This window comes from Macrobrachium rosenbergii, chromosome 11, assembly GCF_040412425.1.
Source record: "Macrobrachium rosenbergii isolate ZJJX-2024 chromosome 11, ASM4041242v1, whole genome shotgun sequence".
In the NCBI taxonomy this organism is placed as follows: domain Eukaryota; kingdom Metazoa; phylum Arthropoda; class Malacostraca; order Decapoda; family Palaemonidae; genus Macrobrachium; species Macrobrachium rosenbergii.
In genome coordinates this window covers 52747284-52773116 of record NC_089751.1, presented here as the reverse complement: position 1 = coordinate 52773116, position 25833 = coordinate 52747284, and positions in this window count along the sequence as shown.

Below are 25833 nucleotides of genomic sequence, written 5' to 3'. Positions count from 1 at the left end.
GAGAGAGAGAGAGAGAGAGAGAACGAATCACCAAACTACAATGAAATATCACAAGATATATTAAAGAAAGAGAGAGAGAGAGAGAGAGAGAGAGAGAGAGAGAGAGAGAGAGAGAGAGAGAGAGAAAGAGAGAGAGAGAGAGTTTTACCAAACTACGATGAAATATCATAAGATATATGAGAGAGAGAGAGAGAGAGAGAGAGAGAGAGAGAGAGAGAGAGAGAGAGAGAGAGGGGAGTTTTACCAAACTACAATGAAATATCATGAAAAGAGAAAGAGAGAGAAGAGAGAGAGAGAGAGAGAGAGAGAGAGAGAGAGAGAGAGAGAGAGAGAGAGAGAGAGAGAGTTTTACCAAACTAAAATGAAATATAACAAGAGAGAGAGAGAGAGAGAGAGTTTTACCAAACTAAAATGAAATATAACAAGAGAGAGAGAGAGAGAGAGAGAGAGAGAGAGAGAGAGAGAGAGAGAGAGAAGAGAGAGAATTAAACTACAACGAAATATCACAAGATATATTAAAGAGATAGAAAGAGAGAGAGAAGAAACTAAACACCCAGAGAGAGAGAGAGAGAGAGAGAGAGAGAGAGAGAGAGAGAGAGAGAGAGAGAGAGAGAAAGTTCATCTTGTCGTTTATCCCCTCTCTCACTGGACCCAGCTGGGTGGCCATAATAGCAGATGGTAATCGAGATAAATGAGGGATTATTATTCTGTTTATGCACACTGAGGGAAGGAGCGACTTCCCGAGGGTTCATATATCTTCAGATCTCGTTATTCATGTGTTGCTTATCAGTGTAATTACGTTTCGTGTTATTATAATCCAATGCTCGTTTGCAGGCAGATTAGTCTAATATATAGCCCCGAACACGAATGTCTTGTAACGTAGAAAAATATATGTATTAATTTTCTCTTATCTTTCAAAGCATTTTCCTCCTCGTCCTCCTCCTCCTCCTCTTCCTCCCCTTCCTCCTCCTCTTCTTCCTGCTTCTTATTCTTCTTCTTCTTCTTCTTCTTCTTCTTCTTCTTTCAAAGCATTCTCCTCCTCCTCCTCCTCCTCTCCTTCCTGCTTCTTCTTCTTCATCTTCATCTTCTTCTTCCCAGTTCATACACCACTTTAGCAAGTTAAAAAGGTTTGTTTAACTTAAAACGATTCTTACAAATATATAAGTAGCTGTAAGTGTATGGTTATCGAATTCTATAAAAAAAATTGCTCTTCAACGCTGTTTCGGAGATGCTAGTCCTTGAAAGACCATTTCTGTATCCTGAAGGATATTTTTCTTGTTGTCACTTATGTTCAGGGATGGTTTCTTGTTGCGATCCGCGGAAACTGGACGAGATAAATCATCTCATTAATTTCAATCACCTTCAGACACAACAACTTCGATCCGAAGTAATGACCTCGAATAGTTCCACGAAACCTTAAGGAAACCTTAAAAGCAGAATTAAGCTGAGTTTTCCCGTAAAAGAGAATTTATTCGATAAGAAGAATATTCTTCTGCTTGCTAAAACTGACTTTCCACTAATTCTTAAGGAAATATTCTACGAATATGACTCATTCCCTTCTACCATATGCAAATATACTTCGCAGTTATTTAAGAATCCACTTAATCAGAATAAAATGCTCTCTGCTGATAGCGACTGGATTGGACTGGATATAGAATTTAGGCCAAAGGCCAAGCGGTGGAACCTACGAGATCATTCAGCGCTGTGAAACATTTGTTAGGAGAGGGTAGAAAGTCAGGTGGGAAAAAGAGAATATGAACAGAGCTCAGAAAAAGGAATGAAAGAGGTTGCAGCTAGAGGCCGAACGGACGCTGCAAAGAACCTTAAGCAATGCCTACAGTGTACCGCGTGAGGTGCTCTGACGGCACTAACCCCCTACGGGGTTTCAAACCTTTCTACTCCCAATTTCCGTTTCAGCTCTGAATGAACTCATAGGTCCCAGCGCTTGGCCTTTGGCCTAAGTTCTATATTCCATTCCATTCTATATTCCTTAAATGAAACTCTGGAACGTAACAGCACTAGATTAATAAGTTGATAAGCGAGGTAAACTTGATACTGTTAAGATATAAATGATCCCCTAGCAAGGATCTCCTTTACTTATGAGTCCATGAAGAGAATATTATTCCTTCGTATATTCCCGATTACCATCTTCTCATATTAAAATCTCCCAGCCGGGACTCGCTGGAGAAGAGATATGAGAGAAAATGAGTTGCCTTTGCCACCTAAATGATAGTTTAGTGTGCGTTAGATAAAGAGAGGAAAACGAAAACTTAAGTAGCTAAAGGTGTCTCCTTTATTCAGAAGACGCCTTTAGCTACTTAAGTTTTCGATTTCCTCTCTTTAAAATGGGGGAAATGGGAAGTTAATTGTATCCCAATTCCTTACGTAATGTTTTAGATAATGAAACACTGTAATGAAACAGGGGTAAGATAGTTTTGTAAATTGTATGTTAGTGGTAGGTTCATCTACCATTATTATCATTATTATTCAGAAGATGAATAATAATGAACAATCCCACAGGGGACACTGACTTGAAATTCAAGCTTCCGAAGAATATGGTGTTCACTAGACAGAAATAACAGGGGGTAAAGGGAAATACAGAAAGAAGAGATCGCCTATCAATAATGAAAGGCTAAATTAACAAATTAATTAATAAGTAGATAAAAATGTAAGTAAGGATAATTTCGTGTTATGAATGAGAAACAGGCAGGTTTTTTTACCAAGGTATGGGCAATGCTTTGTAGTACTATCATTATTATTGAGAACTAAGCCAGTGGGGAGCGTTGGTCGACCAGGCTAACACAAATCATTTCCAAAATGAAGCTAAGATATCCTCATTAGTCTGCCTACGTATCCATTAACAGATCATTACCAATATCCAAATCAGTATCAAAATTATGTGTAATTACTCTGGCAAAAGGAAAATTTCACAGCTAATGAGGCCGGATCATAACAAAACAGCAAGGTAATTAAGGCAGTTTAAAATTTAGCAGGAAATCTGCTATAATTGTTTGCTCTGGCAATTAACAGAAAGATGGACTGATTGCAGACAAACAGTTATCACAGATGAGATCATGATTGATTTTTTAAAAACTTCAATGTTCAGTGTCGCTCTGATAATATTGGCTGGTCGTCTGTTTCATCTCTTCATGATTTTGCCTTAGAATTTTCTCGACTTCAGATGGTTATTATTCCTAGGATAAATTTCCGTCTTGCTTCTCAGCGAGATGAAAAAATCACACTTTTGCCATTTTTGTGTAAGTGCCAGAAAGGGATTTCAAACCTAGCTGTACACTAAAATGTTTACTTTTAGCTTACAAACACGCTCCTGCCTTTCGTGGATTTCAGAGCCGTTCCTTAGCAATTATAACACTTCCGAATTACATACAGACTCTAGAGACAACCACCTAATATCCTTTGTACGCTACCCTTTCTCCTTTGTTCTGCTAAGGATCCAAGCAACCTACTTCCTCTCAAACAAGTCAGCTACCATACTCCAAAACCTCGGACGTAAATATGGCTCAGTGGTTCCAACACTATCTCTCAAAGGGAAATCAAAGTTCACTTTCACCAAGTGAAATACATTATCCCTTTGTTAGCCTACTCGGAGAATACAATACTTGGTTGTTAGTTAATTCTAATGTACAGGTGTCAGTTTGGAACAAGGCACTGGACAAGCAAAACCTCTTCCTAAAGGCCACGCCATCTACGGGAATATGAGAGAAATTTTCACAGTTAACCATCTCAGGTACCATTCAGTTATACCTCAATCAGTAGATGCTCACTAAATATCTAGAAGTGTATTTTAGAAAAGAACACGTCGTTCTTCTCTCATTTAGACTAGGATTAAGAATCTAATATATATCATATAATACAACGTGGGAAGAGATGCCATATTTTAGATTTAAGAAAGTAATAGAATAGCATTGATAAGGTTACTTACAACATTTGCCTAAGAGCCTTCCTTGTTACCAAGCTTGCCAAGGAGGTTAGTTGAGAATGAGTGTAAAATTCTCTCTCTCTCTCTCTCTCTCTCTTGATTTACTTCTAAGGTTTGGGAAAACCAAATTTACACTTGAATTGAACGAAGCAAACTATATTATTCTTCATTACACTCGTCTTTAATTCTCAAGTTGTTGCTGAATCTGACTGCAAAGAAATTCTTCATATTTATTTTCCTATGAATCTTTGAGTCTATCAGATTAAAACTAGATGAGTTTTTCTTGAAAGTGTGATGAACTTTACGTTTTATTTCTTACATAACTGTACTAAGAGAGAGAGAGAGAGAGAGAGAGAGAGAGAGAGAGAGAGAGAGAGAGAGAGAGAGAGAGAGAGCGGTGGATAGTTTCAACACACTCGTATCAGTAAACATTTCTAGGAAAATGGATGAATCTGCAAAGGGTAGAAAAGAAATATTGCTTGAAATCAAGTTTCTGCAGTTTATCTCGCCTTTTCTCGCAAATCCATCTTGATTTTCAGCTGAGGAACAAGGTAGATATGACGGATGAACAATGCTTTACGTGTTAACCAGTATTCTTTTTTTTTTATTGAGGATTAGGGGATTAGCTACAGATTGGACAAAGAACTCTAAACCGATCTTCTTACCTATTTGAAATCTGCGCTTCAGAGAGATGAGAAATATGTTATTTCTATGCATGTAGTTAAATACATTTACATAATAAGCATCTTTTGCCAGCCTCTATGGAAATCACTGGACGGTAACGATAATTACGCTCTAATTACCTTGTAATTAGAGGTTTTCATTTCTCCAGTATAATCCCCCCCGCGCATCTGCAGGTAATGATTCTGGGAACAACGTACCGCTTAATACGAAGAGATAAATTATGAAAATATATTCACTCCTCAGTTTCCTTGGAATAATGTTATGAATGAAGAGAGCAATATGTAGGCGAGGATAGTAATTATGGGATTCGTACAGATTGGAAAAATGTTTAACCTGTCCTGAACACTGCTCTCTATTCAGCCAATCGATTTCTGAATTTGTGAAACAGCTGAATGTCTTTTATCATCACTTGGAGGCAATGGGAGTTACGACTAAATTGCTCTTGAACTAGCATAATCCTAGATCCACGAACGTTTTAAAATGAATTTATTGAACAGGAACAAATGCCAATCTTATAAAATCACTTTGAGTTGCAAGCTCACATTCATAAATACTGGAGATAACGAGGACACAAAGACATGCTCGGTTTAAGTGATGTATTGTAACGAGTGTAATAGAATCCGTCCTGAAAGCAACTTGTGTTAACCAGTCGAGTGCTTGGAGTGCTTAGTGCGTTAGAATGAAATTACAAAATAGGGCACGAGTTTATAATAATATAGTTTCTTGTGCACATAACACAAGTCAGTCTTAGATCTAGAATGTCACATAACGTTAGTTGAGGGTAATACATTGCCCGGTAAATTAGATATTGATTGTTTTGTGAAGGTGAACAAATATACAGGTTTCTGTCAGTTAGTCAAAGAAAAGAGACGCTAAATAGTCCTCTTATTCGTAGACAGAGAAAGAAAGGGCACGTCTTCACGCGGAAAACTAAACTATTAAACTCATTTGTCTAATGTCCTCATTATGCTTCAACTCACTTCCCCCTTCCCCCACCCTCTCTCTCTCTCTCTCTCTCTCTCTCTCTCTCTCTCTCTCTCTCTCTCTCTCTCTCTCTCTCAACGATCAGTTGAGGGTGCCTGGGATCTATAAATGTAACTAGAAACACCCATACTTTCTCTCTCTCTCTCTCTCTCTCTCTCTCTCTCTCTCTCTCTCTCTCTCTCTCTCTCTCTCTCTCTCTCTCTTTTGTTTCATTAGCCTCAGGCCTTTCAAGCACTAAATAAAAGATGACGCATGGATACAAGCAAACAGAATATATCTCCCTCTTCATTTAATTCTCCTTCAGTTATTGTTGAGCGAAGCAGTATTATTCTAAAAATAAGGGATACTGAATATTTTCCTTAGTTTTTGCTTTATTTTATTTCAACATCTGTCTTAGTTTTTTGCTTTATTTTATTTCAACATACTAGAAGAAGAAGAAGAAGAAGAAGAAGAAGAAGAAGAAGAAGAAGAAGAAGAAGAAGAAGAAGAAGAAATGGGGGTGGGGGGGGGAGAGAATGGACACAATCCCACTGGTCAGAATCAATAACTCCGAAGTTTGAATTGTTTGGCGAATGCTGGAAAAGAACTAAAGCCCAGTGTGTGCCTATTCTCTGAAGCTATAGAAGACATCAGTGAGTGCCTATTCTCTGACGCTATAGAAGGCATCAGTGAGTACCTATTCTCTGACGCTATAGAAGGCATTTAAGAGAAAAAACATAATGTTGTTAACACGCACAAACAGATCAGGAGATCATTGCAAAAGAAAAATATCTATCTTTAGGAAAGTTTGAACGGGAGCGGACACCGTATTATAGTAACTATATTGTCAGTAGTTGAACACGAAGTTCATTAATTTCGTACATATATATCAAGTCTGAATAGGGTTTACATGCAAAGTAGTTACTAATTATTCGTGCAATAATGCAAGACAATCTCACTTGTCCATTACACCGGTCAGCAAGACATAATGGATGAGACTGTTCATTTGAAATTTAACTTTCTGAATAAATATTTGATTCATTTGAAGATCATCCTGTGATTTTCTTTAGAAAGTCAAGCGCATGGCATTACGTTTTCATCACTAAGCTATAAATGCAGAGTATATATAAAAGTATGACGTTTGTCAATCCCAAGTGTCGTCTCGATCCATCTGAAATGTTTGACGTGTTTGACTGAATCGAAAATAGAACAGGCACATCAGATGAACTGATAAACATTCAGAGTCCTGCCCATTAAAATACGAATTATTTTTTCTATTTTCTTTTTGCTGGATATATACACTTGGGGATGGAATAAATAATAGAAACGGGTGATATATTCAAGATAAGTAGAAGTGGTTCAAGAAAATGATACAGACGATTTCCAAAGATGAAGAGACAGAACGGTAAATGTTTTTGGCAGAATTATTCTCATATATAAGACCTGACATCTATCAGCATTCATCCATCACACAGAAAGTTTTGGGAATACGTGTATTCCTAACATGAGGCTTCCCAGATAGTAATAAAATTTTACCACTATGCTATAAATGCAGAGAATTTATAAAAATATGACGTTTACCAATCCTGTTTCCATCTCGACACATCTGAAGTGATTTAACGTGTGTTTGACTGAATCGAAAATCGAATAGAAAGGAATTGAACTCGGATGAATTGATACAAATATAGAGTTCTATCCATTAAAATACGAATTAATTTTTCTATTTTCTATTTACTGACTACATCTACTAGGGGATGCGACAAATACTAAACCAAGTAACAAAATGCGCCGAAGGTTCTTCGGCGCAATCGAGTTTTCTGTACATCGTATAATCAAGGCCACCAAAAATACCGTAGATCTATCTTTCGGTGGTCTCAGTATAATGTTGTACGAGCCGCCGCCCATGAAACTTTAACCACGGCCTGGTGGTGGCCTGGCCTATGTCGTTGCCAGCTGCACGATTATGACTAACTTTAACCTTAAATAACATAAAAACTACTGAGGCTAGAGGGCTGCAATTTGGTATGTTTGATGATTGGAGGGTGGATGATCAACATACCAATTTGCAGCCGTCTAACTTCAGTAGTTTTTAAGATCTGAGGGCGGACAGAGAAAGGGCGGACGGACAGACAAGTAGCCATCTCAATAGTTTTCTTTCATAGAAAACTAAAAGGGTGAGTCTATTCAAGATAAGTGGAAGAGGTTTAAGAAACTGATACAGACGATTTCCAAAAATCCTTTCTGAAAAATCTATTCGGGTAACGAATCGTGAAGGTTTTCGGTATAATTAGTCTCATAGATAAGAGCTGATATCCAGCAACGCTGGCATTTACTTTTCACATAGGAATTCCTAGACAGCCATCTATTCCCAACACAAGTCTTTCCAGACAACCTGTGAAGGCAGCTGGGCATTCAGAAGAATATTCTGTAGACAAACCCGTCAGATATCTTCTTTTTTTTTTTTTACTGTCATTCAGCATACGAAGCAACTAAGAAGATAGCTATTGATGGCAATGGTATATTCTCATAGGCGATTCAGTTTGCGATAACGTCCTATGTTAAGAAACTTGAACACAAAAGACCTATAGACACTCCATTGGGGTAAAAAAGTTTTTGATAGATGATGGAAAAATTTTACATTTAAAATACAGCGAAATGCTTAGAATGACAGTCTGATCACAGAAACATTATATAAATATACATACATACACACACACATATATATATATATATATATATATATATATATATATATATATATATAGGCTATATATATATATATGCTACTTGAATACACGAAAAAATGAGTTATACTGAGACTGAAAATGCCAAAATATTAAAGTATTTCGGGTAGAAAAAATCCTTACATTAAGACCAATTTGACACATTCTTATATACATGAATACATACGTACATGTATGCATGCATGAAGACGTGTAAATATATATACATACATACATATATAAATAAAGACAAAATCCACGAAGGGAAGAGAAACAACGGAGTGCTGCAAGGCCTTTCGACTTATAGTCCTTTACTAGCATAAAGGACTATAAGTCGAAAGGCCTTGCAGTACTCCATTGTTTCTCTTTCCTTCGTGGATTTTGTCTTTATTTATATATTCATATCCATGTGTATTATGTTTATATACATATGTATACATGCGTCCATAAAAATATAATATATATGTATATATATATATATATCACTAGCCTCTCTAACTCAATCAAGGAGCGGAATGGAACTACATACGAACCTAGTCCACATTCCCCAGCCAGTTGTTTGGTTACGAAACTATTCCATTTATTGTCTTTGCCCGAGACGGGCTGTCAATCATTCCATCAAGCAGCAAGAACACTCGGGCACATTGCAGCTGATACAGATTAAATGTTTCGTCAGAGGTTGTCGAGCTATTTGGAATCTGTATGTCAGAAGGATAATTGAACAAGAAGTTTATTTACTTAATTTTTTTTTTTTTGCATGATGTATAAAGTTTATCTATGTGCATATCTATACTGTGACTGGAAATAATAAGTTTTCTGTACAGTCGCTACAGCGTATAATCAAGGCCACCGACTAGGTGTATATTATCTTCAGCATTTTCTGCATTCTGCTGTCGATTTACTGTATATTATTTTTAGCATTTTCTATATCCTGCTGTCGAGTTACTGCATGTTATTGTCAGCATTTTCTACATTCTGCTGTCGACTTACTGTATAAAATCTTCAGCATTTTCCATATTCTGCTGTCGACTTTCTGTACTGTATTTTCAGCATCTTTAAAATTCTGCTGCCGACTTACTGTATATTATCTCCAGTATTTTCCATATTCTGCTGTCGACTTGCTGAATATTATCTTCAGCATTTTCTGTATTCTGCTGTCGACTTACTGTTTATAATCTTCAGCATTTTTTCTATATTCTGCTGTCGACTTACTGCATATGATCTTCAGCACTTTCTATATTCTGCTGTCGACTTACTGCATATAATCTTCAGCTCTTTCTATATTCTGCTGTCGACTTACTGCATATAATCTTCAGCTCTTTCTATATTCTGCTGTCGACTTTGCTGAATATTATCTTCAGCATTTTCGGTATTCTGCTGTCGATTTACTGTATATTATCTTCAGCATTTTCTTTCTGTATTCTCTTCAGCATTTTCTTACTCTGTCGACTTTATCTTCTTCAGCATTTTCTGTATTCTGCTGTCGACTTATTGTATATAATCTTCAGCATTTTCTGTACTCTGCTGTCGATTTACTGTATATAATCTTCAGCATTTTCTATTCTGCTGTCGACTTTCTGTATGTCGATCTTCAGCATTTTGTATATATAATCTTCATTTTTCAGCATTTTCAGCATTTTCTATATTCTGCTGTCGACTTACTGTATATAATCTTCAGCATTTTCTGTATTCTGCTGTCGACTTTGCTGTATATCATCTTCAGCATTTTCTGTATTCTGCTGTCGACTTTGCTGTATGTAATCTTCAGCATTTTCTATATTCTGCTGTCGACTAGCTGTATATAATCTTCAGCATTTTCTGTATTCTGCTGTCGACTTTGCTGTATGTAATCTTCAGCATTTTTTTCTGCTGTTCTGTATATAATCTTGCATTTTCTGATTCTGCTGTCGACTTTGCTGTATGTAATCTTCAGCATTTTCTATATTCTGCTGTCGACTAGCTATTATCTTCAGCATTTTCTGTATTCTGCTGTCGATCTGTATGTAATCTTCAGCATTTTCTATATTCTGCTGTCGACTAGCTGTATATAATCTTCAGCATTTTCTGTATTCTGCTGTCGACTTACTGTATATCATCTTCAGCATTTTCTGTATTCTCCTGTCGACTTACTGCATATAATCTTCAGCATTTTCTGTATTCTGCTGTCGACCTACTGCATATAATCTTCAGCATTTTCTGTATTCTGCTGTCGACCTACTGTATATAATCTTCAGCATTTTCTGTATTCTGCTGTCGACCTACTGTATATAATCTTCAGCATTTTCTGTACTCTGCTGTCGACCTACTGTATATAATCTTCAGCATTTTCTGTATTCTGCTGTATATAATCGCATTTTCTGTATTCTGCTGTCGACTTACTGTATATAATCTTCAGCATTTTCTGTATTCTGCTGTCGACCTACTGTATATAATCTTCAGCATTTTCTGTACTCTGCTGTCGATTTACTGTATATCATCTTCAGCATTTTCTGTATTCTGCTGTCGACTTACTGTATATTATCTTCAGCATTTTCTGTATTCTGCTGTCGACTTACTGTATATAATCTTCAGCATTTTCTGTACTCTGCTGTCGATTTACTGTATAAAATTCTGTTCGACTTACAATTATCTTCAGCATTTTCTGTATTCAAAAATTCAGCATTTTCTGTATTCGATTTACTGTATATCATCTTCAGCATTTTCATCTGTCGACTTTGCTGTATGTAATGAGCATTTCTATATTCTGCTGTCGATAGCTGTATATAATCTTCAGCATTTTCTGTATTCTGCTGTCGACTTACTGTATATCATCTTCAGCATTTTTGTATTCTCCTGTCGAACTGTATAATCTTCAGCATTTTCGTATTCTGCTTGGAATAATCTTCATTTTCATTCTGCTGTGACTTACTGCATCCATCAGCATTTTCTGTATTCTGCTGTCGAGCGTATATAATCTTCAGCATTTTCTGTACTCTGCTGTCGATTTACTGCAATATCTTCAGCATTTTTGATGTCTGCTGTCGGTACCATTCCCTGAAAAGTTCGCAAACCACAAAAATTAATTATATTTAAGGCACATCTGCAATGAGATCAATAGGGCCGGTTGATGATGGAATGCGCGGCGACGTTTGTCATTTCATTGTGTCCATTATTTGCGACGTGATTAAATTCAGATGATGTCTCTACATTAAAATTAATTATTTCGGTTGATGATGGAATGCTGTCATTGCTTTTGAATTATTTGCACGTGATTAAACAGATGACTCTACTTTTCTTGAATTGCTGTCAATCATATAAATATTATATATATATAATATATATATATATATATATATACATATATATATATATATATATATATATATATATATATATATATATATATATATATATATATATATTTCCTGTCAATGATATTAAGAAAATATTATATATATATGTATATATGTATAATTACATATATACATATATAATTATATACACATACATATATACATATATTTATATATACATATATATATATATATATATATATATATATATATATATATATATATAAATACGTGTTTTCTTTTCTAAAAAAAATGAACTTGCTTCTCAAATACAAAAGTAATTCATGCAACTTAATTAACTAATATGCCTGCAATTTACCAGATTTAGAGTTATTCCTATCACTGTTCAGTAATCAACAGCAAATCACAATGATCATAGCAATTATATATTTTTCTGAATGATGAGGAAAACGATAACATTATGTTTGTTAACCAGCTATCGAACGCTCACCATTCCTTCGAATATTTAATATTATATATTACCTAAGCTGCAAAATATATTACAGTTAATACAAACAGGTTTCCAGACACAAGGGAAGGACAATACAAACGAACGCTGCATCATTTACATCATCAGCAACTGAATCGTGGATGAATCCCCTGTGCAGTAAACTGGCTTCTAAATTCAGAGCAAAAATTTTAGACGGAACTGAAACATGGCTGAACTTAATTGATGATAGAATTTAGGCTAAAGGCCAAGCACTGGGACCTATGAGGTCATTCAGCGCTGAAACGGAAATTGACAGTAAAAGGTTTGGAAGGTGTAACAGGAAGAAAACCTCAAAGCAGTTGCAATATGAATCAATTGTTAGGAGAGGGTGAAGGGAAGTAAGATTTAAGAAAGAGAATATGAAAGGAGTTACAGTAAAAGGAAGGTAATTTAAAACATGATGTGACCGGTACTAGTACTGTCGAAACTTCGCTTTCGTTGAATTTAATTTTCACATGACCGAGCTATAATCTTTCAGTTAATTAGCAAAGCAGCGAGATTTTACTGTAAAAATAATTCAGTATAACCTTGCGTGTGTTAGATTCTGCAAAAAATGTTATAGAAACCCACAATTATTCTATTGTTTTTACGTTCTCATACAAAAAAATGGAGAAGTATACAATTCCAAAGTGATCAGTTCATCTGAAACTATTAATATGTTTAGTATCCTCTGATTTCTCCAGCGATGGATCTTTATTTCTATTATATTTATCAACTGCTTCCTTCGGCACCTAGCTGCAACCCCTCTCGTTCCTTTTACAGAACCTCCTTTCATATTCTCTTTCTTCACTCTCACTTTCCACCCTCTCCTAACAATTGATTCACATTGCAAGTGCGAGGTTTTCCGCCTGTTAAACCTTTTACTGTCAGTTTCCGTTTCAGCGCTGAAAGACTTCGTAGGTCCCGCAGCTTGGCCTTTGGCCTAAATTCTATATTCAGTTCAATTCATTTCACCTGAGATGCCCTTTGAACTCTCTATGCACGTGGCAACTTTTAGCAGGAGTCTATGGAAACGAAAAGTATACTTGGTTACTTTTACCAAGGAATATTTGTTTCTCTCTATTCTACTCGAGCTTTGAAACCATATCTCACCTCATCTCTTCCGCGATCCATGTAATGCTGTTTCTTTGAGAAGGTTGTTCTGTTGTTTCATTCGATGCACGTGTCACTCTCTCTCTCCCCTTTCTTTTTGTTTCCCGTTTCCCCTACGTCTGGGGATCAATTAGGGCGTAAGGTTCCACCCTACTCCGATTTACATTCATGAATTCTTCGCACAATCCATCCTTTCTTCCTTCCTTCTCTCCTCCATAATATACGGTCTTCCTCGTTCGTATCTTCTCTGGTCTTTTTCTCCGTGGAACCATTCTATTGTAATAAGCTTGAATTTAACATACGTAATTTTTAGCGTGAATATTTCAAGAATCCACAAACTCCCACTATATAGATTATAGTGCATGTGTAGGATGACGGCAAAGAAGACCAATATTTTCAGCTGAATTGATCATTTTGGGACTTCATACTTCTCCCGTTTTTTTTTATAAGAAAATAAAAACGATAGTAGTAATTATGGAGATCTCACTAGTGATATGTTTTGTTATATAGACTGTAAACTATTTTTTTTTCTGTGGTACGGAAATAATACCTTGAGTCAGTCACTTGAAATATCTGCTCGAGCCAAGGTGTCTTCCCTGAATGCAGTATACCTTATCCTGGACATTACTTTCGCCAATAAAACCGGAAAGGCGCTGACTTGGGGAGGGGTTTATGTCTCCAGGCTGTCCACATCGCGTCCTCACTAACAGCCCTGCCATAAACCTCTCCATTACTCAATATCATCCCCATCCCATCAAACCACAACTCGATTCTGATTCCATGCATTTCAAGTGATTTTTTAACTCTTCATCCTTTTAATTGTTTAATTGCTTCGATCAAATCCCTCTGCCACTGACTCCGGATTTTCAAATATCGCATCAACTCCTTTCCACTCACTCTAGTATCATTCAACCCTACCTTCTGGATTTTACTGACTTGCCTCTGTGAAATTATATCTTCCCAGTAAAGCACATTTCCTCCTTTATTCACTTGCTTAGGCTTACCATTAAAAATTGAATGTATTGACTACACTTTTATTTTCAATTACTCACACAGTCCCCTGACAGTTTTGTTACTTTTCTTACATATTTTTGTTCCATCTTGTGCAATAAAAAAATGATTAATTGCCCTTTTCTCTGTACTTCTCATTCCTGATCACACCAAGCACTGCTTTTAATCCTTTGTCCAACACGCCCTTACCTACAAGTGATACTTAATGAACTACAAACCTGACCCTTGAATTGCGCATTACACCTCATGAACTAATTACACGTTGGTAGCTTTAACCTATACAATTATTTATACATCTCATAAAACATTACTCTAACTTATTCGTATTTAACTTCCTGAACTTACTTCATTTATATTTACACCAGGTTTGAACCCTTCCTACTCAATTACAGCACAAATATCTAATATTTTTGGTTTTCCTATAACCAGGTAATCATATTCACAGATGGTGGTTTTTCCTAGTTATTTGTATCAGTGTATTTTCTTGATTTTATTCGGTACAAAGACATAATTTGACAAACATTTCCCCAGTATTTTTTTTTTTGTAGAAATCAAATATTCTTTGCCAAAAATCGGGCACCTTTGAAGAGGCTACATCATCCGTTGTAGTTTTCTGTAAAAGAAAACTATTGTGCCGGCTTTGTCTGTTCGTCCACACTTTTTCTGTCCACACTTTTTCTGTCCCCACTTTTTCTGTTCGCCCTCAGATCTTAAAAATTACTGAGGCTAGAGGGCTGCAAATTGGTACGTTGATCATCCACCCTCCAATCATCAAACATACCAAATTGCAGCCCTCTAGCCTCAGTAGTTTTTTTTTTTTATTTTATTTAAGGTTAAAGTTAGCCATAATCGTACTTCTGGCAACTATATAGGATAGGCCACCACCTGGCCGTGGTTAAAGTTTCATGGGTCGCGGCTCATACAACATTATACCGAGACCACCGAAAGATAGATTTATTATCGGTGGCCTTGATTATGAGCTGTAGTGAGCATTTTTTACTTGTTTCTTTTCCCCACCACTGTAACATCCAATCACTTTCGTTCTCCAATCATATATCTATAAAAAACATTAATAAACTACGGGAAAGTAAAAGAGAGTATGAGTTTTAGCATGAACTGAAGAGGAGGTGAATTCTGATTACTTAGAATTTTTATTTTGCCTTGCAGTTCCGTAGTTTATTTTTATTCCATTTTATTTTTCCAGTTACCGAAGATATCTTTAGAACAGCTACCTGGAAGTTTGAAAGCATTTGAAGTCGATGCTTTGAAGGCGGAAGACGCTTCCTTAGAGGAAAAAGCATTTCAACAGAATTGTCTTACGAGGAAAACACTGAAGGTTCTTGAGTTAATTTAATAAAACTGATGATTACGTATACAATTAAACTTAACCACATTCTTGGTTCGCGTACAATAGTAACTTAACCACGAGTTCCCCTTCACAAAGACAAACAGCAAACCCTAATTTAATTAACTTCAGAGTGAAGGTGTGTCAGTAGGGGGAGAGAGAGAGAGAGAGAGAGAGAGAGAGAGAGAGAGAGAGAGAGAGAGAGAGAGAGAGAGCGCACGCACAAGGATCAAATTACCAATACCAAAATACACCAGCAAAAAATATATATATTTTTTTCGATGCAATTACGAACTCGGCCGGAACTTTACACTGTTGAATTTCGGCAGCAACCTTCCAGGAACAGGATAATACTGTAATTTTACGTGCCGGGAAAAATTGGATGCGATGCCAACCTATGGAAAGGTTTTTCTCTCTCGGTGCCATAAAACTCGCCGAAGTCAGCGACTTTTCGGGTTTTATTGGCGAAAGTAATTCCGAGATAAGTCCTCGGCGAAGACACTAAAGCCCAGTCAAATACATGCACGTGAAATGAAACAAATGTAGTTTCCTAATAAAAATTTTTTTTGTTTATTCTTAGTATCGGCATTACTTAAAAAAAAAAAGGTTGAAAGAAAAACATTTGTTTGTTTCTCGTATTTAGTAAAAGGAAAATGATCAGACAGTTTTTAACTTTGAGTATGTCTGTTATAGAAAGGAATTTTTTTTAGTTTTTTGTAAAAGAAAACTACTGAGATGGCTTTGTCTGTCCGTCCGCATTTTATTCTGTCCGCACTGTTTTCTGTCCGCATTTTTTCTTTCCGCCCTCAGATCTTAAAAACTACTGAGGGTACAGGGCTGCAAATTGGTATGTTAATCATCCACCCTCCAATCATCAAACATAGCAAAATGCAGTCCTCTAGCCTCAGTAGGTTTTATTTTTATTTTATTTAAGGTTAAAGTTAGCCATAATCGTGCTTCTGGCAACGATATAGGACAGTCCAGCACCGGGCCGTGGTTAAAATTTCATGGGCCGCGGCTCATACAGCATTCTACCGAGATCACCGAAAGATAGATCTATTTTCGGTGGCCTTGATTATACGATGTACAGAAAACTCGATGGAACCGAAGAAACTTCTGCCAATTTTTACTTGTTTTTTTTTTTAATAAAATAAAAAAAATGTAAACAGCTCTATGAAAGTGAATACATTGTACAAACATTCAAGCCGTTCAGAATATCATGAATCGTTTTACAATCAAACCAAATTTATAAAAAAGAAAAAGCTTCTCTTAGTTATCTTCATTCTTTTCATGTGGGAATTCGCCCCTACCCATTTAATTGCCACTGAACATCAATATGCATTGGCTATGAATCTGTATTTTAATCGGTACTGAATATAGAATGGGTATGCGTTTGCCACATGAAAATTTAAAACAGAGAGAGAGAGAGAGAGAGAGAGAGAGAGAGAGAGAGAGAGAGAGAGAGAGAGACAGACTTACGCAAAGATAGAGGTATGAACTACTTCAAAGGAAATGAGTAAAAATGAACTTGAACGACTGAGTATTGATTTTTCATTCGTCCAGTGGAGGGTGGATGATTAACATGCAAATTTTCAGCCCTCTAGCCTCAGTAGTTTTCAAGATCTGAGTGCGGACAGAAAAAGTGCGGACAGGAAAAAGTGCGGACAGAAAAAAGTGCGGACAGAAAAAAGTGCGGACGGAAGACAAAGCCGACGCAATAGTTTTCTTTTCAGAAAACTAAAATCATCAGACATTCTCTTGATAAGTGTTTCCCAGATCTAAACATTAATGATTTTAACAAACATTTCACTCCCTTTTATAAATAGATTATATCTTTTATGATAATATATCGACTTCCTAGGAAAGCATTAGATATATTTACGATGAATTCTGATTGGTAATAGTCTTGCTTATGGTTATATTATATATTATTCAGTTAATTACACCTGATGTATTAATACGATTTACATCATAAAACTCATCCATTAAGCCTCGAGGAAATTGCTCGGTTTTTCTTACATATTATGAATAGCTCTGTTCAATTAAAGCTTCACGCTAGGATGGACCTAGTTCCTTTTATTTTTCCTTTAAGAAACTTCTACAGCAACTTTAAAATACCTTCAAATAATGATATGCACACGTGTATAAGCTAAACAACGTTTTCGGAGACATTAATACACACATAACACGCTCAGGTTTACTCAGCAACACACACTAATATGTATATATATATATATATATATATATATATATATATATATATATATACATATACATAACACACATATATGTATATATATATGCACATATATTTCTATGTATACATACTTATATATATATATATATATATATATATATATATATATATATATATATATATATATATATACATATATATATATATATATAATACATATACAAGTATACACACACATATATATACATATATATATATATATATATATATATATATATATATATATATATATATATATATATTTTATGTAAGTATACGTATACATACACACACACACACACACACACATATATATATATATATATATATATATATATATATATATATATATATATATATATATATATGTGTGTGTGTGTGTGTGTGTGTGTGTGTGTGTTTGTTGAGTGTGCGTCAATAATGAATAACTTTAATATATTGCACTAGCACATTCCAACTGCCAGTTAAATATGAGATTCATCTCTTCAAATCGTTCAATTTTCCCATCAATTTCTCAAAAAATAAAAATGCCTAGAAGCGTCATTAATTTTTTTTACACCTTCGCTATTTTAGTTCGTTGGAAAGTTCTTTTACGCATCACTTCCGTCATCTAACATTTTCATCTTAACGAAAATATTAAAATTTTCAAAATATTTCCCGTTCTAAATTGAATTTCACTCGTCTTCCTATGAATTCAATCTGTTTTGCTAATATTTTGTTCATAGACGATAACACTTTTTCCCTTAAAGAGCATTACGAATTATGGAATCGAACGGAAAAATAAGAAATATTGGCTTGAAAAGGTGAGCTGCCAGTTAGTAAATAATGAAAGAAAATTGCTGCTGGAAACACTAAGCAATACAGTGTTGGGCGATGGTACGTGCAAAGCAAACTCGATTTCGAAAAATCATCCGCCAACCATGGTGATGATTTGGGTCTGAAAATGGTCTCTTTTTTAATTTTTTTTTAAATCCAATTTTTCTTTTTCGTTTTTATTAGTTTCCTGAAAAGAAAACTATTGTGCTGGCTTTGTCTGTCCGTCAGCAGTTTTTCTGTCCGCACTTTTTCTGTCCGCCTTCAGAGCTTGAAAACTACTGAGGCTACAGGGCTACAAATTGGTATGTTGATCACCCACCCTCCAATCATCAAACATACCAAATTTCAGCCCTCTAGCCTCAGTAAGTTTTATTTTATTCAAGGCTAAATTTGGCCATAATCGTGCGGCTGGCAACGTTATATGCCTGGCCACAACCGTCAGACAAATCTATTTTCGGTGGCCTTTGTTATACGGTGTACATAAAACTCGATTGCGCCGAAGAAACTTAGGCGCATTTTATACTTGCTTTTAAATAATCCAATTTTTCTTTTTCGTTTTTTTTATATTTAGTAAAACGTCATGAAATTAACATAAGCTTTTTTTTTTTTTCAAGGAGTGTGCTCAGACACAAAGATCAGGTTATCAAACCCAAAAGGGAGGTTTTCAACAAACGACGTTGGTTGCAAACATTATTTTCAACCAACGAAAAGATATTTTCAGACCACAATCCCGGAGAACTCCCTTCAGTATTGATTAAATATCTGGAAATATAGATAATTAAAAATGGAGTAACAAATTTCTATTATCAAATACGATATACTGCTTAACAGATGTTTGCCTGGGGTGCAGGTGTGCCTATGAACTTAATTTAAAGCTTTTCAAGTCTATTTCCGTCAGGATATCAACGGTTTTGTACTCCCTTGAGGCCAGCTAGCAATGAGTGCATCCCCCCCCTCCCCTCTCTCTCTCTCTCTCTCTCTCTCTCTCTCTCTCTCTCTCTCTCTCTCTCTCTCTCTCTCTCTCTCTCTCTCTCTTTTATTAATCCGTCTTTCAGACAACGAGTGTCACTTAGAAAGAACAGACAGATACAATTATAAAAAACGGAACAGCAGAGGAATAAAATGAAATATATTTCCATTGTTTAAACGTCCACAGCCTTAACATATCTAGTAAAATGAAAAAAAAAGGGGGGAAATATTTTGGAATCTGATTTCTGATTTGTTTCACATTATTTTGTCGCCACATAACAGATTCGATTAACATGAATTTCTCAATAGAGTGATATATGCTTTTTCATGGCGTATCTTTCCATTCTCATATTATTCCGCTCCGGAAAATAAATTGAATGGTTAATAAAACATGTCTTATGATATAGGTTCTTGCAAAAAGAATTTGAAGTAATAACGTATATGTAAGTATGTATGTATGTATGTATGTATATATATATATATATATATATATATATATATATATATATATATATATATATATTGTGTGTGTATGTGTGTATGTATGTATACTGAGAGTGAGAGAGGAAAAAAAAAAGTGTACCTTAGTTTTTCCAGACCACTGAGCTGATTAACAGCTCTCCTAGAGAGGGCTGGCCCGAAGGATTAGACTTATTTTACGTGGCTAGGAACCAATTGGTTACTTAGCAACGGGACCTACAGTTTATTGTGGAATCCGAACCACATTATAGCGAGAAATGAATTTCTATCACCAGAAATAAATTACTCTAGCTTTTCATCAGCCGGCCGGGGAGAGAGAGAGAGAGAGAGAGAGAGAGAGAGAGAGAGAGAGAGAGAGAGAGAGAATAATGATAATTATTTTGCTACCTGGCGGCAAGAAGATGATTATACTGTCTCGAGCTTTATTCACAATAAGACTGAATTAAAATTCGAAAAACATCCAGACATAAATGAGAAATTGTAAAGATAAAGTCGTGAGTAAAAATCAATGCTGCATTCAGCTCACGTCTGTGAATTGCTCCCGGCCTGACACCCGCCATTCTTTTTACAAATGGGTGCCGTTTGAATGACAATAAACTGACACCTGATACCCTGTCACCTGTACACTAATTAAGGTGTTTTGCAAGATGTTGAATGAGGAAACAAAGCCCTGTTGATTGGGAATTGAGTTTCATGGCAGGGGTGCAAAAGAAGGTGACATGAATGAATGCGTTATCTGCAAAGGCGCTGCATAATGACAAAATGCTCATAGAAGTCCAAGGCGGTTTTAGAATAGAATACATCAAATTTAGGCCAAAGGCCAAGTGCTCTGACCTGTGAGGTCATTCAAGGCCGAAAGGAAAACTGAGGGTATGAAGGTTTGAAAGGTGTAACAGGAGGAAAACCTCAAAGCAGTTGCACTACGAATCAATTGTCAGGAAAGGGTCGATAGCAAGATGGAAGAAAGAGAATATGAATGGAAGAACAGTAATAGGAATGGTAGGGGTTGCAACTAGGGGTCACATAATAGGGACGCTGCAAAGAACCTTCAGTAATGCCTACAGTGCACCGTCTTTCCCACTCTCTAGGCTACGAAAGAGCTGGGTGGCAAAGACTTACTTGGATGATAACTATGAGATAGGAGGACGGAGAGGAGTGGAGATTTGTGGAAGTGAAAGCACAGGAGACATGAGTTGCACAGTGTTTGAAGTGTATATATATATATATATATATATATATATATATATATATATATATATATATATATACAGTATATGCAAATATATATATTTATATATATATATATATATATATATATATATATATATATATATATATATATATATATATATATATATATATATATATATATATATATATATATATATATATATATATATATATATATATATATATATATATATATATATAATCTACCTAGTTGTTATAAGAACTTTACATTACTGAACAACCTGAATTCATAAACATAAAATGTAATTCTAAATATAATGTAATACCACATCCGTTCACAAACACCGCTTTCTCTTTCTCTATCTCTTCCTCAGGCTAAAATCGCTAGAAATTTGTGTATGCAAATCCTGGGAGTTTAGTGCACAATAATAGACATAAAGAGCTCCATTATATCTTTTCAAAGCTAATTTTTGTTGCTTTGAGTGGAGGAAAAAAATGATATGTCTCTATACTTTTATTCCAACCGAATATTTTTAACGGCTAACTACAGAAGTTTCTGTTATGAGATGACTTCATCTCGTCGTTTGATGTTTTTATTTTTGTTCTGTCGTCTTTTTTTTTCCCAGCATCAAAGTGGCACTGAATTAGTATTCTTTTTTTTTATGGATTTTTTTTATTTGGTAAACTACATGTATAATTTACCTACTTGGTTATGCAATTCATAAACGTTATTAATTTTAGTGGCTAATAACTGCATGTCACATCAAACGTGGACACTTGTACAAGATACATGATATTTCTCTCTCTCTCTTTCTCTCTAATGGTTGGCTTTGAGGTCTGTAAAGTGTGTGTATATATATATATATGTATGTATATGTGTATATATATATAAAATATATATATATATATATATATATATATATATATATATATATATATATATATATATATATTTAGCTTAATGATAAATAATATTGCCAAGACCAGGAAGAACATTCTTTATTACAAGCTGTCGAGGTATAAAACCTCCTCATCAGGCTGAAAAAACAGACAAGGATGAGAATCAATAAAATTACAATAAAATGAATTGTCATAATAAATCTTCAGCAAAAATACTAACGAAATATAAAATGAACAAGTAAATACAAACTAAAAGGGTGAGACGTAAAATAACGAAAAATTAAAAACACAAACATAAAAATATGAAAATAAAACTATAGTGAAATGTAAACAAACTACCACTCACAAAGTAAAATATTTAACGACCTAATTGAGTACCTACTATGAAATTACACGATAGCTAGTTGAATACCAGACGAGTTGTTGTTCAATTCCGGCTTCATCTTTTAATTTCAGAGTCGCTGACTATTAAAAAGATGAAGCCGGAATTGAACAACAACTCGTCTGGTATTCAACTAGCTATCGTGTAATTTCATAGTAGGTACTCAATTAGGTCGTTAAATATTTTACTTTGTGAGTGGTAGTTTGTTTACATTTCACTATAGTTTTATTTTCATATTTTTATGTTTGTGTTTTTAATTTTTCGTTATTTTACGTCTCACCCTTTTAGTTTGTATTTACTTGTTCATTTTATATTTCGTTAGTATTTTTGCTGAAGATTTATTATGACAATTCATTTTATTGTAATTTTATTGATTCTCATCCTTGTCTGTTTTTTCAGCCTGATGATGAGGTTTTATACCTCGAAAGCTTGTAATAAAGAATGTTCTTCCTGGTCTTGGCAATATTATTTATCATTAAGCTAAGATTTCAAGTAGCCGCCCAATTACTGAGACTATATATATTTATATATATAAATATATATATATATATATATATATATATATATATATATATATATATATATATATATATATATATATATATTAAAATGACATATGTTGAAGGCTGAATAAACACTGGCCTATATGGATATATATATATATATATATATATATATATATATATATATATATATATATATATATATATATATATATATATATATATACAAATGCTATGCTTTAAAGGGCGAATAAACACTGGCCTATATCATATACGGCTCAGTATATTGTTGTTTAATTTTGTCACGTGAAAAAACAAGTAGGCTAAACATTAATTTAGACAGGTTTAGTATAGCACAAACATATGATACCATTGGTACAGTATAACAAAATGTGGAACTGAGAAGTAAAGCACATTTAAGTACACATTACAAAAATAATTTTTCCGATAACATCGAACAAAAAAGTCGTTTCGAAGAAAAAAAAGTATATTTTTAAAATACACAAAATATATATACTGTACCTTACCAAACTGGTAATCGTAATAATTAATGCTTAATCTACATAAGTGCTGTAAAATTTTCTCCAAATTATGTAAAAAACTATCATGATATGTAGTTGCAGAGAGAGAGAGAGAGAGAGAGAGAGAGAGAGAGAGAGAGAGAGAGAGAGAGAGAGAGAGGACTCAACTGACGATTCCTGAAAGGCTGACATATTCTTCAAATACTTTCAGACTCCTGGATTATATTTCCACCATTTTCACTGACCTAACATAGTGTTGAACAATTCCCTAGGGGAGCTTGGTAGACTACTGTCTGCAACGCTTCTCTCACTTCGAGGAAAAACGATATTTCTATTCCTCACCGGCTACAAAGCCTCTCTCTCATGCTTCTGTGACTGGTTGGCTAATAGGAGAATAGAGGGTGCAATCTGTCTTCGAAAAGAAACCATTTGAACTTGATTCCATCCTTGCTTGCGAATGTCTAGTTTAGGAATCGTGTACTGCTGTGTAGATGAACGTGTTTGTACACCCACAGACACGCACACACACACTTATATATACATACATATCGATATATATATATACATATATACATGGATATGTATATGGGTATATATATATGTATATATATATATATATATATATATATACACGTAGTATAAGAACAAGCCAATATTTGTGCAAATTGACTTTTAACATTTTTTAAACATTCACCACGAGTAATCCGATGACATCGCTTTCACAGTAATCATCAAATAATTTACATCCAAAGAGAATTAGATATAAGTACACTCACACTGAGCAGCAGCTGTCTGGGCAAGCTAGGTGCACGATCATCTGATTTTCAGTATTTTCATTATACTTAAATTACTCAATTACTTTTCAACAGACTATAAAAAGCTATTATTTCAGAATTTCTGTTGTGCTATTTTATCAAGAAATACGAGTATTTCCTCCTATCAGTTTCCTGTAAAAGAAAACTATTGTTCCGGCTTTGTCTATCCGTCCGCACTTTATTCTGTCCGCAATTTTCTGTCCACATTTTTTCTGTCCGGCCTTAGATCTTAAAAACTACTGAGGCTAGAGAGCTGCAAATTGGTAAGTTGACCATCCACCCTCCAATCATCAAACATACCAAAATGCAGCCCTCTAGCCTCAGTAGTTTTTATCTTATTTAAGGTTAAAGTTAGCCATAATCGTGCTTCTGGCAACGATATAGGATAGGCCACCACCGGGCAGCGGTTAAAGTTTCATGGGCCTCGGCTCATACAGCATTATACAGAGGCCACTGAAAGGTAGATCTATTTTCGGTGGCCTTGATTATGCGCTGTAGCGGCTGTACAGAAAACTCGATAGCGCCGAAGAAACTTCCTCGCATTTTATTTACTTGTTTCGTAATTTCTATTATTCTTTCTTGAGAACTTACTCTTCTCCACTCTGGAACTTATGACCTCGTGTCTCAGGAGACCTGCCAAGGGTCAACGACGGCTTTGGAATAGAACTGAGATAATTCATATGACTTAATTTAAAGAAATATTTATAAAAGTGGATTTGTTTCAGAAAGACATTGAGATGGTTGACGAAATTCTTGAAGGTGAGGGTTTTTTTTCTGAATGATATAATGTGTCTATAATGAATTTAATTTCTTTTTGTATAGGCATTATTCATCGTCAGAATAATGTAATGTATATACCGACTTTAATTTCATTTTTCTTGGCACTGTTCTCTTATCTTACTGCAAATACAACTTTTGTCAAAGAACAATTTAAAACACTGACAATACAAAAATGATAAAAGAAATGTATTATTATTTATTAAAATCTATTATTCAGAAGATGAACCCTATTCATATGGAACAAGCCCACAGGGGCCACTGACGTGAAATTCAAGCTTCCAAATAATATGGTGTTCGTTTAAAAGAAGTAACAGAAGGTAAAAGGAAATACAGAAAGAAGAGACCACTTATTGAAAAAGAAATTAACAAATGAATAGAAAAGGAATGTAAGTAAATTATTACATCGTACTAGGGCTGAACATGAAAGAGTTGACGATGAATAGGCATTGATATTCCTCCCCGTCTCTGTGTCATAATAAGAATAAAAAAAAATTAGATATTTTATATCTGAATTCGTACCTAAACCTTTCCTAGAACAAGGGAACGAATCGATAGAAAACTTTTATCGAGAGGGAAATGTGATCACCTTATTCTGAGTGCTGCATACATATACATTTTAACTCGCTTCTGCTCTGACTCAATTTGAAGTTAGTTCCGGTA